Consider the following 14,197-nt stretch of genomic DNA (forward strand, 5'->3'; position numbering starts at 1 on the left):
CATTATTCCACTCAATGAGGGTATATTAAATGTTTCTTATTAGTTAAAATGCTTCTCCAGTCCTGCCCTACTAGAACCATTCTGAAGGTAGAATAGATCCCTCAATCATCTGTGATTTTGTTAGTTTATCCCCTTCTCCTCTCTCCCCTAAAAAAGGAAAGTGAAAAGCAAAATTAAAACGCAAATATGTCACTTGCTTCATTTCAAGGCTAGTATCTCAACCTAAAGTACTGAGTGAGCTCCCCTGACCAATAAATGCAGAGATTATCTAGCCTGCTTCCTAAGGGTGGGTTTTTCCACTCACCTTAAAGACTTCATATTTAGCTTAAATTGATGTTTGAGTGATTAGCCCTCACATCTTACTCAAGAGCAGACAGCAAGATTTGATATCAGAGAGACATAACTGCAGGAATCCTCTCTTCCTACCTCTGACTAATTTTTTTTCTCAATTTTAGTCAACTGTCCCATAGCTCAGGGTCAAGTTTCTATTCCCATGTGAGTAATTCTTTTCTGAATGGTGCAATGAATTGGCATCTGTTTGTTACTCAAAACCAGTTGCCTTTTATATGATAAAATCCTGAAATTTTCCACAACCTTTCCTGAGATTCTAGTGCTTTGCTTATCTTATTTCTGGGACCCTGCTTCTTTCATCATCCTCCTGCCTAGTCTTTCCTGCATCCTTCTCAGGACAATCAAAATTGAGACCTAGAATTTTGAGAGACCTTAGAGGCCATCAAGTTCAACTCCTCATTTCTCCTATAAGAAAACAGAGATCCACAAAGATTGTTATCTTCCTAGAGTCATACAACTAGTAAATGTCTGAAGTAGAATCCAACCACAGGTTTCCTTACATCAGTTCTAGTTCTATCAACTATATTCCTTTCCATCTCTCCCTCTTTCTCAGTTTATTCACCTTCACTGACAAATATATTCAGATATCTATTATTCTAAAAATAAATAAATATTTTTCCTTGACCCCAGCATCACTTGCAAATATTGTACTTTTTGTACCTATTTCACAGGACGGTTGCGCCTAGTAGAAGCTATGTCAATGCTTATTTCCTCCCTTTGTCATTCTTCCTACTTGATCCTCTCTTTTACCATGATGATTCTAGAAATAGTAGACTTCCATACTCATTGAGGGAAGCAGATGGCTCAAGAGATAGAGAACAGGGCCTGGAGTTCAAATCTGGCCTCAGGCAGTCACTACCATGTGACCCTGGCCAAGTCATTTAATCACTAGAGAAGGGAATGGCAAACTACTTCAGTATCTTTACCAAAAAATAAAACAAAAAAAAAAAAAACCATAATAATGGAGTCATGAAGAGTTGGACACAAATGAAGGACTAGAGAACAACTGTACTCATTACTACTTTTCCCTAGTACTCTACTGATTTTGAATATGGCTTATATCCTCACCATTCCACTAGATCACCAATGACCTTGTGACTGAATTAAATGACATTTTAAAAATCTGTTCTTTACTTTGATCTCTCTGAAAGAATATCATTGTCACTTATATAAGACCCTTTTCTTCCTTTTCTCTGTGACACAATCTTCTCATGCTTCTCCTATTTATCTGATTATTTTCTCTTTTGCTGTTTCCTCATTTTGCTTCCATTCTTTAAACATAAGCATCCCCAAAGATTAAGATCTTGATTAATTTCTTCTCCTCCTCCTCCTTTCCTCCTCTCTCCTATCTTTACCTCTCCTTATCTCTTTTCTTCTCAATTTCTCCCTGTCTTCCTTTCCTTTTCCTTATCTTTCTCTCCCTCTCCCCTTTTCCTTCTCCTTTTCTCCCTCTATGCTTCTCCCTTCTCTCTCCCCCTCTCCCTGTCCCTTTCTTCCTCTCCTGCCCCTCTCCCTCTTTCTCTCCCTTTCCTATTCCTTGAAAACCTTATTGAAACTTCAGTTTTTGTCTCTCTCTGAAGATGATGCCCGTTTACCTCTCTACCCCCAACCTCTTCACAGAGATCACAGGAACACAAATTTAGAACAGCAATCAATTTCCCAAGCCTTATTAAGACATTCTCTTGTCTTTACTAAGGCCTGAGGGGTTAAGTAACTTGCCCAAAGTCACACAAGTAATAAGTAGAAAAGTCAGAATTCAGACTTAGGTGAATATAATTGCCTATTACCACGTGGTGATCTTTCTCTGCCTGAATTTTCCACGATTCAGATTTAAGAGGAAACACTTAATAAATTTTTGTTGATGACAATTCACTCTCACAGGACTGTGAACCTACTCTTTGAAAGACACAACAGATACTTTATTACAGATAAAGAAAACAGATATTCTTTAAATGTTACAGTTCTTACCCTCAAGGAACTTTATCTCTACCTTCTCCAACATAAGAAAATAGAGCTTGGGAGGAAGAACCTAGTTTTTGAGAGGGAATCACTCTTCATCCAATTCCATGTGCCTTTTTCAAATTCCAGTGGGGAAAAGAAAAAAAAAAAGTTTTCCCTCTCTTCCCTCTCTCATGTCATACTTCAGCAGAACAATTTAACCTGGAGATGGTGCCCATCAGAAAGCAGAACCAAAATGTCCTGCTGCAGAGTCAAGATAAGCTTGGCTGGGATGCACAACCAAAGAACACAACAATGTGTCCTATCTGGTTAAGAAGGAGCATTAATCATAGAAACTCAGTTATAAAGAACTTCAGAAGCAATCTTATTCAACCTAAGTCTGGAGAATTCTTTTTTTTCTGAAATAATATTTTATTTTCCCCCAATTACACATAAAAACAATTTTAATATCATTTTTTTTAAAGTTCCAAATTATTTCCCTCCTTTCTTCCCTTCACTCTCATCTGGAATGATAAGAAACTTAATATGGGATTTACATGTGCAATCTGCAAAACATATCTCCATATTAGTCATATTGTGAAAAAAAAGACTCAGACCAAAATAAAAATTAAAAATTAGAAAAGGGAAAAAATAGTAAACTTAAACAACATTCTGGCTCTATTAGTTCTTTCTCTAAAAAAAGAATAACATTCATGCATACTTATTGTGTATCTAATTTATATTTTAATATATTTAACATCTACTGGTCATCCTGCCATCTAGGGGAGGGGGTGGGGGGGTAAGAGGTGAAAAATGGGAACAAGAGGTTTGGCAATTGTTAATGCTGTAAAGTTACCCATGCATATATCCTGTAAATAAAAGGCTATTAAATAAAAAAATAAATAAATAAAAAGGATAACATTTTTCACCATGGATCTTTTGGATTGTCTTGGATCATTGAATTGCTGAGAATAGCTAAGTTATTAACAGGTGAACACAATGTTGTTATTACAGTATACAATGTTCTTCTTGTTCTACTACTTCATTCAGTATCAATCCATATAAGTCTCTCCAGGTTTTTTTGAAATCCACCTGTTTTTCATTATTTACAGCAAAATAGTATTCCATTATAACCATATACTATATAACTTGTTCAGCCATTCCCCAATTTATGGATATCCCCTCAATTTCCAATTATTTGTAATCACAAAAAGAGCTGCTACAAATATTATTGTATAAATAGATTCTTTTCTCTCTAATTAATCTCTTCAGTGGCAGACTCAAAAGGGATAGCTCAAGGTCGTCTCTTGACTGAGAAAACTATAAATTAACATTATCTGTGTTATATTGTATCTTTATTTATTTTATTAAACATTTTCTAAATACATTTTAACCTATTTCAGGCTCAGGCTATACTGGAGAATGTTGTGTACCACATGCTTTGACTCTGCTAAGTCTACAACATAGCTAACAGCATGGTTTGAGATAGTTTGTTTCACACCCAACTTTCCTGAGAATACCCAGACTACTTCTCCAGCACATGTTGGCAAAGCCTCCAATTCCAAGGTTTCTCCTCTGATAGGGGAATTCATCCCCAGAATGCACCATTTGAGAAAGCACCCTCACCAACTGTGAACATAAACTCCTTAATGGAATTACCTTTAATGTTGCTTGTATTTGTTTCACAATGCCTGGTAAACTATAAGTTCTTACATAATTGTGAGTATATGTATTTTACTGAGAGATTCAATATATAAAGAAATGATAAATATGTCATAATTGTGGGAGAAAAATAACACTAATGGGAAGAAGAGAGGTTAGAAAAAGCTTCACAAAGAAGGGGTGACCCAAACACTGAAGGAAGATAAGGACATGGAGAGGTGATATAGCTTGTTCCAAGAATGAAGGAGATAGTTTGTGGGAACAATCATGGGAGATGGAATGTGGGACTCAAGAGAAGAGCTAATATTGCCATTCTGTTTTCTTTTTCCTTTTCTAGATGGTGGAGAGTTAGTAAGCAAGTACCATAAAGTAAGATTGCAAAGGTCAACAATGGAGTTTACTTTGAGAGAGCATAATAAATAATATGACACATTTAATTATGAGGAGCTTAAGCTTGTATATAAGAAATGAGTTACCACTACTTCTGAACTGTGACTCCATTAGTATAATTATCTCTCAGTAAAAACATTCCTCTTGCCAATATGAAGTATCAACTGGGCTGGAATGGGACTCTAACCTGTGGGTGGTCCAAGCTAAACAAAGCAGGCTAGAGAAAAGAGTCAAGAATCAAACAAAAGTTTTTTTGTTCTTTTCTTTTGTTGCTTTTTCTTTCTTTCTTTCTGCTTCTTTTTCTTTTTTTGGCAAGGCAATTGGGGTTAAGTGACTTGCCTGTGGTCACACAACTAGTACTTAACATAAACAGCTATTGTCAATGTCTGAAACTGAATTTGAACTCAGGTTCTCTTGAATTCAGGGCCATCCACTGTGCCAACTAGCTGCTACCACACAGAAGTTTAATTTCAAAATGAGGGAAATGGCTTGCAAGCAAAGGCATATTTGTCAGAGCTCTGCCTCTACTTGGGGAAGTAGGAGGAACAATTTAGTGAAGAGAAATCTCAATACTTTAATCAATAGTAGCTCGATGTACTATAGTCCTGACATTAAGGGGTAACAGCCATAATGTGACATCATAGTAGGGCTTCATGACCAGAAACAATTCTGAGTTTTGCTGTGGCTGAGATCATCCAGAGGGTGAACGAAAATGCTTGTTGTTATGCTATGCTCAGGGCACAGTTTGCTTGCTGGGCCTTAGTCTTGGAAAATAGTGTGTTTCCTAAAATCTTGATATTATCATTACCCATTCTTCAATTTATAGTCTTCGAAAGTTGCTTAAATCACTGAAAGATTGTTTTTTGCAGTTACATGCCAAAAAAAACCCCACAAGTCAAAGGCAGAACCTGCACCCCATTCTTTATTCTGATAGCGTTCTAATTATTGCTCATGTTCCCTTCTAACATATCTATTAAAAGGGGGAAGAAACTATATCTAAAATAACTTCTATCACTGACTCTGTGCAACTTAATTATATACCAACACTATCAATACATCATTTCTTTTCCCCCAGACTTGTGATTTCATCGAAATTGGGAATGTCCAATAAGGAGACTCATTTTACCAATATGAGTAGCTGTCTGTTCCACGGTTTAGAGAGCTAAAACAAAGTCCAGTAAAGTAGATTTTAAGCTGACCTCAGAGCCAGCTGAGAATGAGTCCAACCTCTGACACTTCCTGGCTCTACAACCCCAGGCAACTCACAATCTCACAGCACTCTAAGTGACTCTCTAAAACTGTAATACCCAATATGTTAAAATTAAAAATGTATTTTTCAAAGTATTTTTCCCTCGGCAAGGAAACATGTGACTGGTGAGGACATTACCACTACAGAACAGAAGCTGAGATTTACAGCAAAGCCAGGACAGCAGCAGAGGAGAGCTTTGTAATCAAAATTTCAGAGAACAAATTCCAGTCCTCCATTTTCAAGTATCCCACAAGGATTCACAATCATTCTGCTTAAAGACCAAACTATCCTGAAGGAAAAGAATCATTGAGGAACCAGCATGGAGGATCATGGAACTTAAGTTGTCAGGTTGTCCTTGTGGAGTGAGTTCTCAAATTTACCCCAAGGAAACATCTTTGGGGACAGATGCTCTCCGTGAAACATTTTCTCCATCCTGCTAGACTAGACGGGAAAATTTTCTCTGTGGAAATGCCTGTTCCAGACTCTTAAGGGAGTTCAGAAACACATTCAAGATCTCAAAGGACAAAAGCTGGATTTTTCAGAATATTCTCTCTTTTTATCACTTATCTAACCAAAATAAAGTTTATTCTTCCCTACTGCATACATTTTCACCCCTCATTTGTAAGAAAAATACTTCTTGTACCTGCCTTATTCTTCCAGGATGTTTTGCAAAGAACTTATTTAAAATGACTAATCTATTCCTCCCAGCTTTCCAGACCAATATAGCCTTCCCAGGCTTCTTCAGCCAAGTGATCTCACCCTCCCGTGAACTCACAGGCCTTATTGTCTCGACCACTCATTTGACAATTAATCATTGTGACAACTCTGCTATTACTGTCTTATATTGTAATTTAACCCTTTTGTTTTTCACATATCTATACCTTCTATCCCCAACTAGATTAAGTTCCAAGAGAACAGAAACTGTTTCTTTCTCTTTCTCCCACAGTACTCTGCTCTGATAAATAAATATGCTCTGATTGATGGACAGTTGTCTAACATTGCTTTCAACCTGTCACATTGCTTTGTTACAGACTCATAGAATTTCAGGGTTGGAAGGTACCTCGGCACCCCTCAAGTCTTCAGTGAAACTGAAATCTCCCATAAATGGGGCAGAAATTTCATACTCTAACCTTCTAGTTTCTACAGAAATAAGATCTTACCATTATGTTCTTTTTTTTTTTCCAGTATGTATGAGTGATCATCCATTTCATAATCCTTTCTAAATCAAAATGCTACCTGCTGGTATTTTTATAGGTTTTTGTTATTTTTGAGACTACTGTCAACTTCTTCAGCATATTATCTGCTTAAATAATTGTGCTGTCTTTCTCAATAGTTCAGTGATAGTTTCTGTTTGGTGTAAGGAACATGGTGCCTGTCACTTAATGGAAACAATGAAAGATGACAGATAGCATCATGTTGAAATTTGAGAGGAAGACAGAATTTGAAGCTGTATTAGAGAACAAAGAATGTTGATTTCCACAGATTTGACTTTGGAAATTCAATGTATATTATCTAATTCTAAGTTAGGTGCTACATGTTAAAACCAACTCAATTCAACAAATGCTTATTAAATACCATCATGACAATAAGTATTGGGGAAGCAAACATGAAAAATGACATAGTCCTTGCTCTCAAGTTTATAATCTAGTAAGGAGACTACAACATGCACACAGATAAGTTATTTTCGTTCATTCTTCATTTTTGAAGAGGACCAAGGTCATCACTGAGTGATATCTTGATTTGTTCATGAATCGAAGTAAGGTAGAACTTCACAAAATCATGTGCCTCACTTTCTCCTCCAGAGTCAGGGAAATCCAGTGACAAGACAAAAAGTCAGGATAACTGGTGATAGATAGTCCAGTATGTAGTGGATAACTTTGGCATCTTCAATACCTAACCAAGGCCATTTACCAAGAAAAGTCTTCATATGCATGGGGTAAACATTCCCCTAATTCATGAATGGATTTGAGCCCCATCAGTTACCTTCAAACAAGTTTAGTCCATCTGCTAAAACAATTTTACCATGGTATGTACCCATGCTGCCCATGCTACAACTTCTTAGAGCCACATGTAAGAGTTGAGTGAAAAATAAACATCAAAGGTGGATGAGCAGCCCCGAAAAGGACTTAACAAGCTCTCATACTGAGGTGCTAATTCTCTTTTAACACTCCGTATACTCCACATAGATAAATATAATACTAAGGGAACTCAATAAGCATTAAATAATTTTGGATTTCAACCTGACATTAAGAAAGAAAAAAAATAGTTTATTTCTCAATAGATCTCAGCACAGTTATTGGATAAATGATCTGAGATTTTACTGGGGTGGGAAATCCCTTAAAAAATACAGATGTGAAGTCTAAACTATCTCTAATTTAGGGCACTTGCCCGAGGCATACGGAAAATAATGATTAAGTGATTTATCCAGAGTTTCATAGGTAGAAAACCATGTATAAGAAATGAGATTTGAACCTCAATCTTCCTACTTTCAAACCCAACACTCTACCCATTGTGTCCTGTCTCTATCATATTTCCTATCTTCAATATATGCATCCTAACCCAAATTAAGTACTTATTTTGTCAAACACACTGTTAGGCAAACTACACATTATATGTCATTAGAGAACATATAGTCTAATATGTGCACAAATGATTTTGACAAAATAGAAAAAGAGCAAGGGCATAGGAAAGGTCAAACAGAAGGAATAATCAACTGAAATGAGGTGGAAAGCCATTTCTAGATGGAATATTTAGGAAGAGTTTTATGGAAGAAGCAGAACCTAATTTGGGCCTTGAAAGATAAGGATTTTAATAAGCATTTATGGGTAAACAGTGTGTTCCAAGCATGAGAGTTGCCCATCAATGCCTAGAAAGACAATATCAAGGAATGACCACATGTTACACAAGTATATGAGACTTGACTGTAAAAGTAGGCTGGAGGCTTTCTGTGAAGGGCCTTGAATGCTAGGGTAAGGAGGTTATATTCTATCCTGTACACAAATAGAAGGACACTGAAGATCTTTGAGCTGGAGAATATGATGTCAACTGGTAAAGACAGCCTTCCTTTCCCCGAGGGTGGGGAAATGAAGTAGAGAGGAAAGCAGATAGTGTGAATAGCTAAAAAATTTGTATGAATGCAGGCCCAAACTTTGAAGAAATTGTAGTAACCCTTGTGGCTGTTTAACTTAAAACCAGTATTTTGGTAGAGGTTCCAGCTTGCTTTATACACTTTCATACAGTTCCTAGCTGATGATGGTCATCTACTAATGGGCAATAGAATTAACCTTCAGCTATAAGCAAAAGGGTGCCAAACCATGCATACCCTTTGATCCAGCAGTGTCTTGATTGGGTCTATATCCCAAAGAGATCATAAAAAAGAAAAAGGGCCCACTTGTGCAAAAATGTTTACATTTACATTTACAAAAAGGTTTGTAATGACAAGGAACTGGAAACTGAGTAGATGCCCATCAATTGGGAAACAGTTGAATAAATTATGGTATATGAACTGTAATGGAATATTATTACTCTATAAGAAAGGATCAGTAGGATGGTTTCAGAAAGGCCTGGAGAGACTTACATGAATTGAGGTTAAACAAAGTGAATAGAACCAAGAGAACATTGTATACAGCAACAACAAGATTATGTGATGATCAACTCTGATGGACAAAGCTGTTTTCAACAACAAGGTGATTCAGAACAATTCCAATAGACTTGTGATGGAGAGAGCCATCTGCATCCAGAAAGAGGACTTTGGTGACTGAATGTGGATCACAACATAATATTTTTACCTTTATTGTTATAATGGTTTGCATGTTTGTTTGTTTGTTTTCTTTTTTCATTTTTTCCCCTTTTGATCTGATTTTTCTTGTGTAGCATGATAAATGTGAAAATATATTTAGAAGAATTGCATGTGTTTAAACTTATATTTGATTACTTGCTGTCTAGAGGAAGGGGAGATGGAAAGGGAAGGAGACAAATTTAAACACAAGATTTTGCAAGGGTGAATGTTGAAAATTATCTTTGCATGTGTTTTGAAAAAATAACAAAGTTTTTATTATAAAAATTTGAGAGAGAGAGAGAGAGAAACAGAGAGAGAGAGAGAATATCAAACTTCAGAAGCTACCACATAAGCAGTCTCATTACCCTGGATCAAACTAAAATGGAGACTGGGCAGATGGCAGTCAAAAAAAGTCAAATTGCATACTCTCTTATATCGTTTTTGTATGAGTACAGTAAGAGTCCACATGATTTACATATTATTCATTAAACCCTGCAGACAGAGGTAGGTGTGGCTGTGTCTCTGTTCACTGATATCCCAAACCTGACTACCTCAGCATGATAAGATCCTAAATATCCCAAGGCATAATCAGCAAAAGAGACAAAATATCTTTTGGATGTGTTCTTCATCCATCCATTCTTCTCTCAAACTAACTCAAAAAAGGTTTGTACTAGGCATTCAAGATTGTTGCAAGACAAATTTATCTAACATTGTCTCACAAAACAACTAAGTCAGAGATTATTAGACTTTTACAAAAGGGATTTTAATTTCCCAGCATCTCAGGATCCCAGGTGAGAGAATGCTAACACCATAGTCACTTGAGGGAAGAAGGAACTGGTGATTTCCCTGAAATCTCACAGAAGACTTGGATGAATCTATGTGATAGGAGAAAAACAGGACAAATGCTGCCAATTGAACACATCTGGATCACGGTGAAGCTTCCTTCTAAGCGTCCACAGTCAGATGCACTGCCAGACTTTATGGCTCTAATGCTCATTAAATGATCCAGATGTGCACTATTTACTTTATTGCACTATTCTCCCCAAGGTATAAAGATCTAGCCTTAGTTAGGAGTGCTTGGTGTTGGCTCAGCCAAATGGATGACCTAGGAAATGGGAAGGATTTAGAGTCTTTCTTCAGAATCTGGACAAAAAAACAAAAGTTGATCTAGCAAATTTTCTGTGAGATCTGTATGATCAAATTGCTTAAAACTTTATGCCTGGGTTTTGGAGACTGCCTAAGGTCAAAGTGGCAATAATGAAAATTAACTCCTCCAAAGGCGGCTTTTACACATATTCTCTCATTCTCACTCTCACTATAGCTCTCTGCTTCTGTCTCTCTCCCTTTTGCATATAATGTACCTGGGCTTAGGGGCAAATGGAACTTGCAGTCATATATTCCTATGTCTCACGAAGAAATCCCATAATTTTCCATCAATCATTCACTTTATATATTCACAATGGGCATAATCCTTGAAAGTTATTAGAAATAATCCACAACTTTAGCAAAGTTGCTGGTTATAAAATAAACCCACATAAGTCATCAGCATTCTTATATATCACTAACAAAATCCAACAGTCAGTTACAAAGAGAAATTCCATTTAAAGTAACTACTGATAATATAAAATATTTAGGAATCTATCTGCCAAGGGAAAATCAGAAACTTTATGAGCAAAATTACAGACCACTTTTCACACAAATTAAGTCTGATCTAACCAATTGGAAAAATATTAAATGCTCTTGGATAGGGAGCAAATATAATAAAGATGACAATATTACCTAAACTAATCTATTTATTTAGCGCTATACCAATCAGACTCCCAAAAAACTATTTTAATGACCTAGAAAAAATAACAACAAAGTTCATATGGAAAAACAAAAGGTCAAGAATTTCAAGGGAATTAATGAAAAAAAAATCAAATGATGGTGGCTTAGCTGTACCAGATCTAAAATTATATTATAGAGCAGCAGTTACCAAAACTATTTGGTATTGGCTAAGGAATAGAGTAGTTGATCAGTGGAATAGATTAGGTTCAAGGGATAAAACAGTCAACAAATATAGCAACCTAGTCTTTGACAAACCCAAAGATCCCAGCTTTTGGGATAAGAACTTACTGTTTGATAAAATTGCTGGGAAAATTGGAAACTAATATGGCAGAAACTAGGCATTGATCCATACTTAACGCCATACACCAAGATAAGGTCAAAATGGGTTCATGACCTAGGCATAAAGAATGAAATTATTAATAAATTAGAGGAACACAGGATAGTTTACCTCTCAGACCTGTGGAAGGGAAGGTCTTTATGACCAAAGCAGAACTAGAGATCATTACTGATCACAAAATAGAAAATTTCGATTATACCAAACTGAAAAGTTTTTGTACAAACAAAACTAATGCAGATAAGATTAGAAGGAAGCAATAAACTGGGAAAATATTTTTACAGTCAAAGGTTCTGATAAAGGCCTCATTTCCAAAATATATAGAGAATTAACTCTAATTTATAAAAATCAAGCCATTCTCCAATTGAAAAATGGTCAAAGGATATGAACAGACAATTCTCAGATGAAGAAATTGAAGCTATTTCTAGTCATATGAAAAGATGCTCCAAGTCATTATTAATCAGAGAAATACAAATTAAGACAACTCTAAGATACCACTACACACCTGTCAGATTGGCTAAGATGACAGGAAAAAATAATGATGATTGTTGGAGGGGATGCGGAAAACTGGGACATTGATGCATTGTTGGTGGAGTTGTGAACGAATCCAACCATTTTGGAGAGTAGTTTGGAACTATGCTCAAAAAGTTATCAAACTGTGCATACCCTTTGATCCAGCAGTGTTACTATTGGGATTATATCCCAAAGAGATTATAAAGAAGGAAAGGGACCTGTATGTGCACGAAAGTTTGTGGCAGCCCTTTTGTAGTGGCTAAAAACTGGAAACTGAATGGATGTCCATCAGTTGGAGAATGGCTGAATAAATTGTGGTATATGAATATTATGGAATATTACTGTTCTGTAAGAAATGACCAACAGAATAATTTCAGAAAGGCCTGGAGAGACTTACATGAACTGATGCTGAGTGAAATGAGCAGGACCAGGAGATCATTATATACTTCAACAACAATACTAGATGATGACCAGTTCTGATGGATCAGGCCATCCTCAGCAACGAGATCAACCAAATCATTTCTAATGGAGCAGTAATGAACTGAACTAGCTATGCCCAGAAAAAGAACTCTGGGAGATGACTAAAAACCATTACATTGAATTCCCAATCCCTATATTTATGCCCACCTGCATTTTTGATTTCCTTCACAAGCTAATTGTACAATATTTCAGAGTCTGATTCTTTTTGTACAGCAAAATAACGTTTTGGTCATGTATACTTATTGTGTATCTAATTTATATTTTAATATATTTAACATCTACTGGTCATCCTGCCATCTAGGGGAGGGGGTGAGGGGGTAAGAGGTGAAAAATTGGAACAAGAGGTTTGGCAATTGTTAATGCTGTAAAGTTACCCATGTATATATCCTGTAAATAAAAGGCTATTAAATAAAAAAAATAATAAAAATAAAATAAAATATCATCATGCAAAGACACCATTTGAAAAAGGTTCTGGGGGATTTCAGTGGTCAAAGATGCAACAGGGGAACATTCTAGGAGGAAGTCAGTTTGGGGCAGCTAGATGGCACAGTGACAGTGGTCCTGTGTTGATCCTGGAGTTGGGAGGACCCAAGTTCAAATCCAGCCTCAAACACCTCCTAGCCGTATGACCCTGGGCAATTCACTTAACCCCAATTGCTTGAAGAAATATTTTTTTAAATAAAAATGACATAGTACTAGCAAATCTGAAGAGGTGAGAAAGGACTAGGATTGGAGCATCAATAAGTATGAAATAGTGAGAAAATTAAATTTAAAAGAAAATGTTGGATGTAAAATGTTGAGAATTTTGAATGATAGGATAAGGACTTGAGAACTTCTATAAACAAAAGGGGGTCATTTAAGGTTTTTAAACTATTAAACATATAAACAGAATTGAGTTTGGGAAGATTATTCTGGTATATCTCTACAGAATAGATTGAATGAATGGGGAAATACCAGGACAAGATAGAATAGTGAGAAGCTATAGAAAGGTCCTGGAGCAAATCCACAACAGTAGGAATAAAAAGAAAATCAATAGAAAAGATTTTAGAACTAGAACTAATAAGGCACAAAAAATGATGAGATGGGGCGGTAGAGGAATAGAGATAAAGAAGCAAAAAATGGTTTCCAACCACAGTTGATGAAAGACATAAAGAGTTTTAGAGACCAAAAGGATCTCACAGAACAATGCCTTTACATTCAGTGTCCTCATCTTATAGCTGAGAAAATAAAGGCACATAAAGTTATGCGATTTTAACAGGTGCCTACAACTAGCATCTGAGGTAAGACTTGACCCCAGATCTTTCTAGTGCCTTTTCCACTATTGGCAGAAGGCAAGCTGAATTATAAACACATCAAAGTCATAGGAAGTACCACTAAAAAGTCTAGATGACACTGTCTCAGGGGAAGTTAGAAGCATGATGTGAAGTTTGGGTCAAGGCTCAACATGTAGTTTAGGGAACCAAACATATAGTAGGTGAAGTCTTGGGAAAATAAGCTCTCCAAAAGAGAAAATGTCATCTAAGAGGCCATGATACCATTAATTTTGGTCATTTGTCTATGTACAAATGATAAAGTAAATAAGGAGCTTGAGCTCTATTTCAGGAGTGGGAATATGAGGAGCTCCTAACACCATCTAGAAATAATGCATAGTGACAGAAAATGATTGATTTGTTTA

The sequence above is a fragment of the Sarcophilus harrisii genome, chromosome 5, assembly GCF_902635505.1.
Source record: "Sarcophilus harrisii chromosome 5, mSarHar1.11, whole genome shotgun sequence".
Lineage (NCBI taxonomy): Eukaryota > Metazoa > Chordata > Mammalia > Dasyuromorphia > Dasyuridae > Sarcophilus > Sarcophilus harrisii.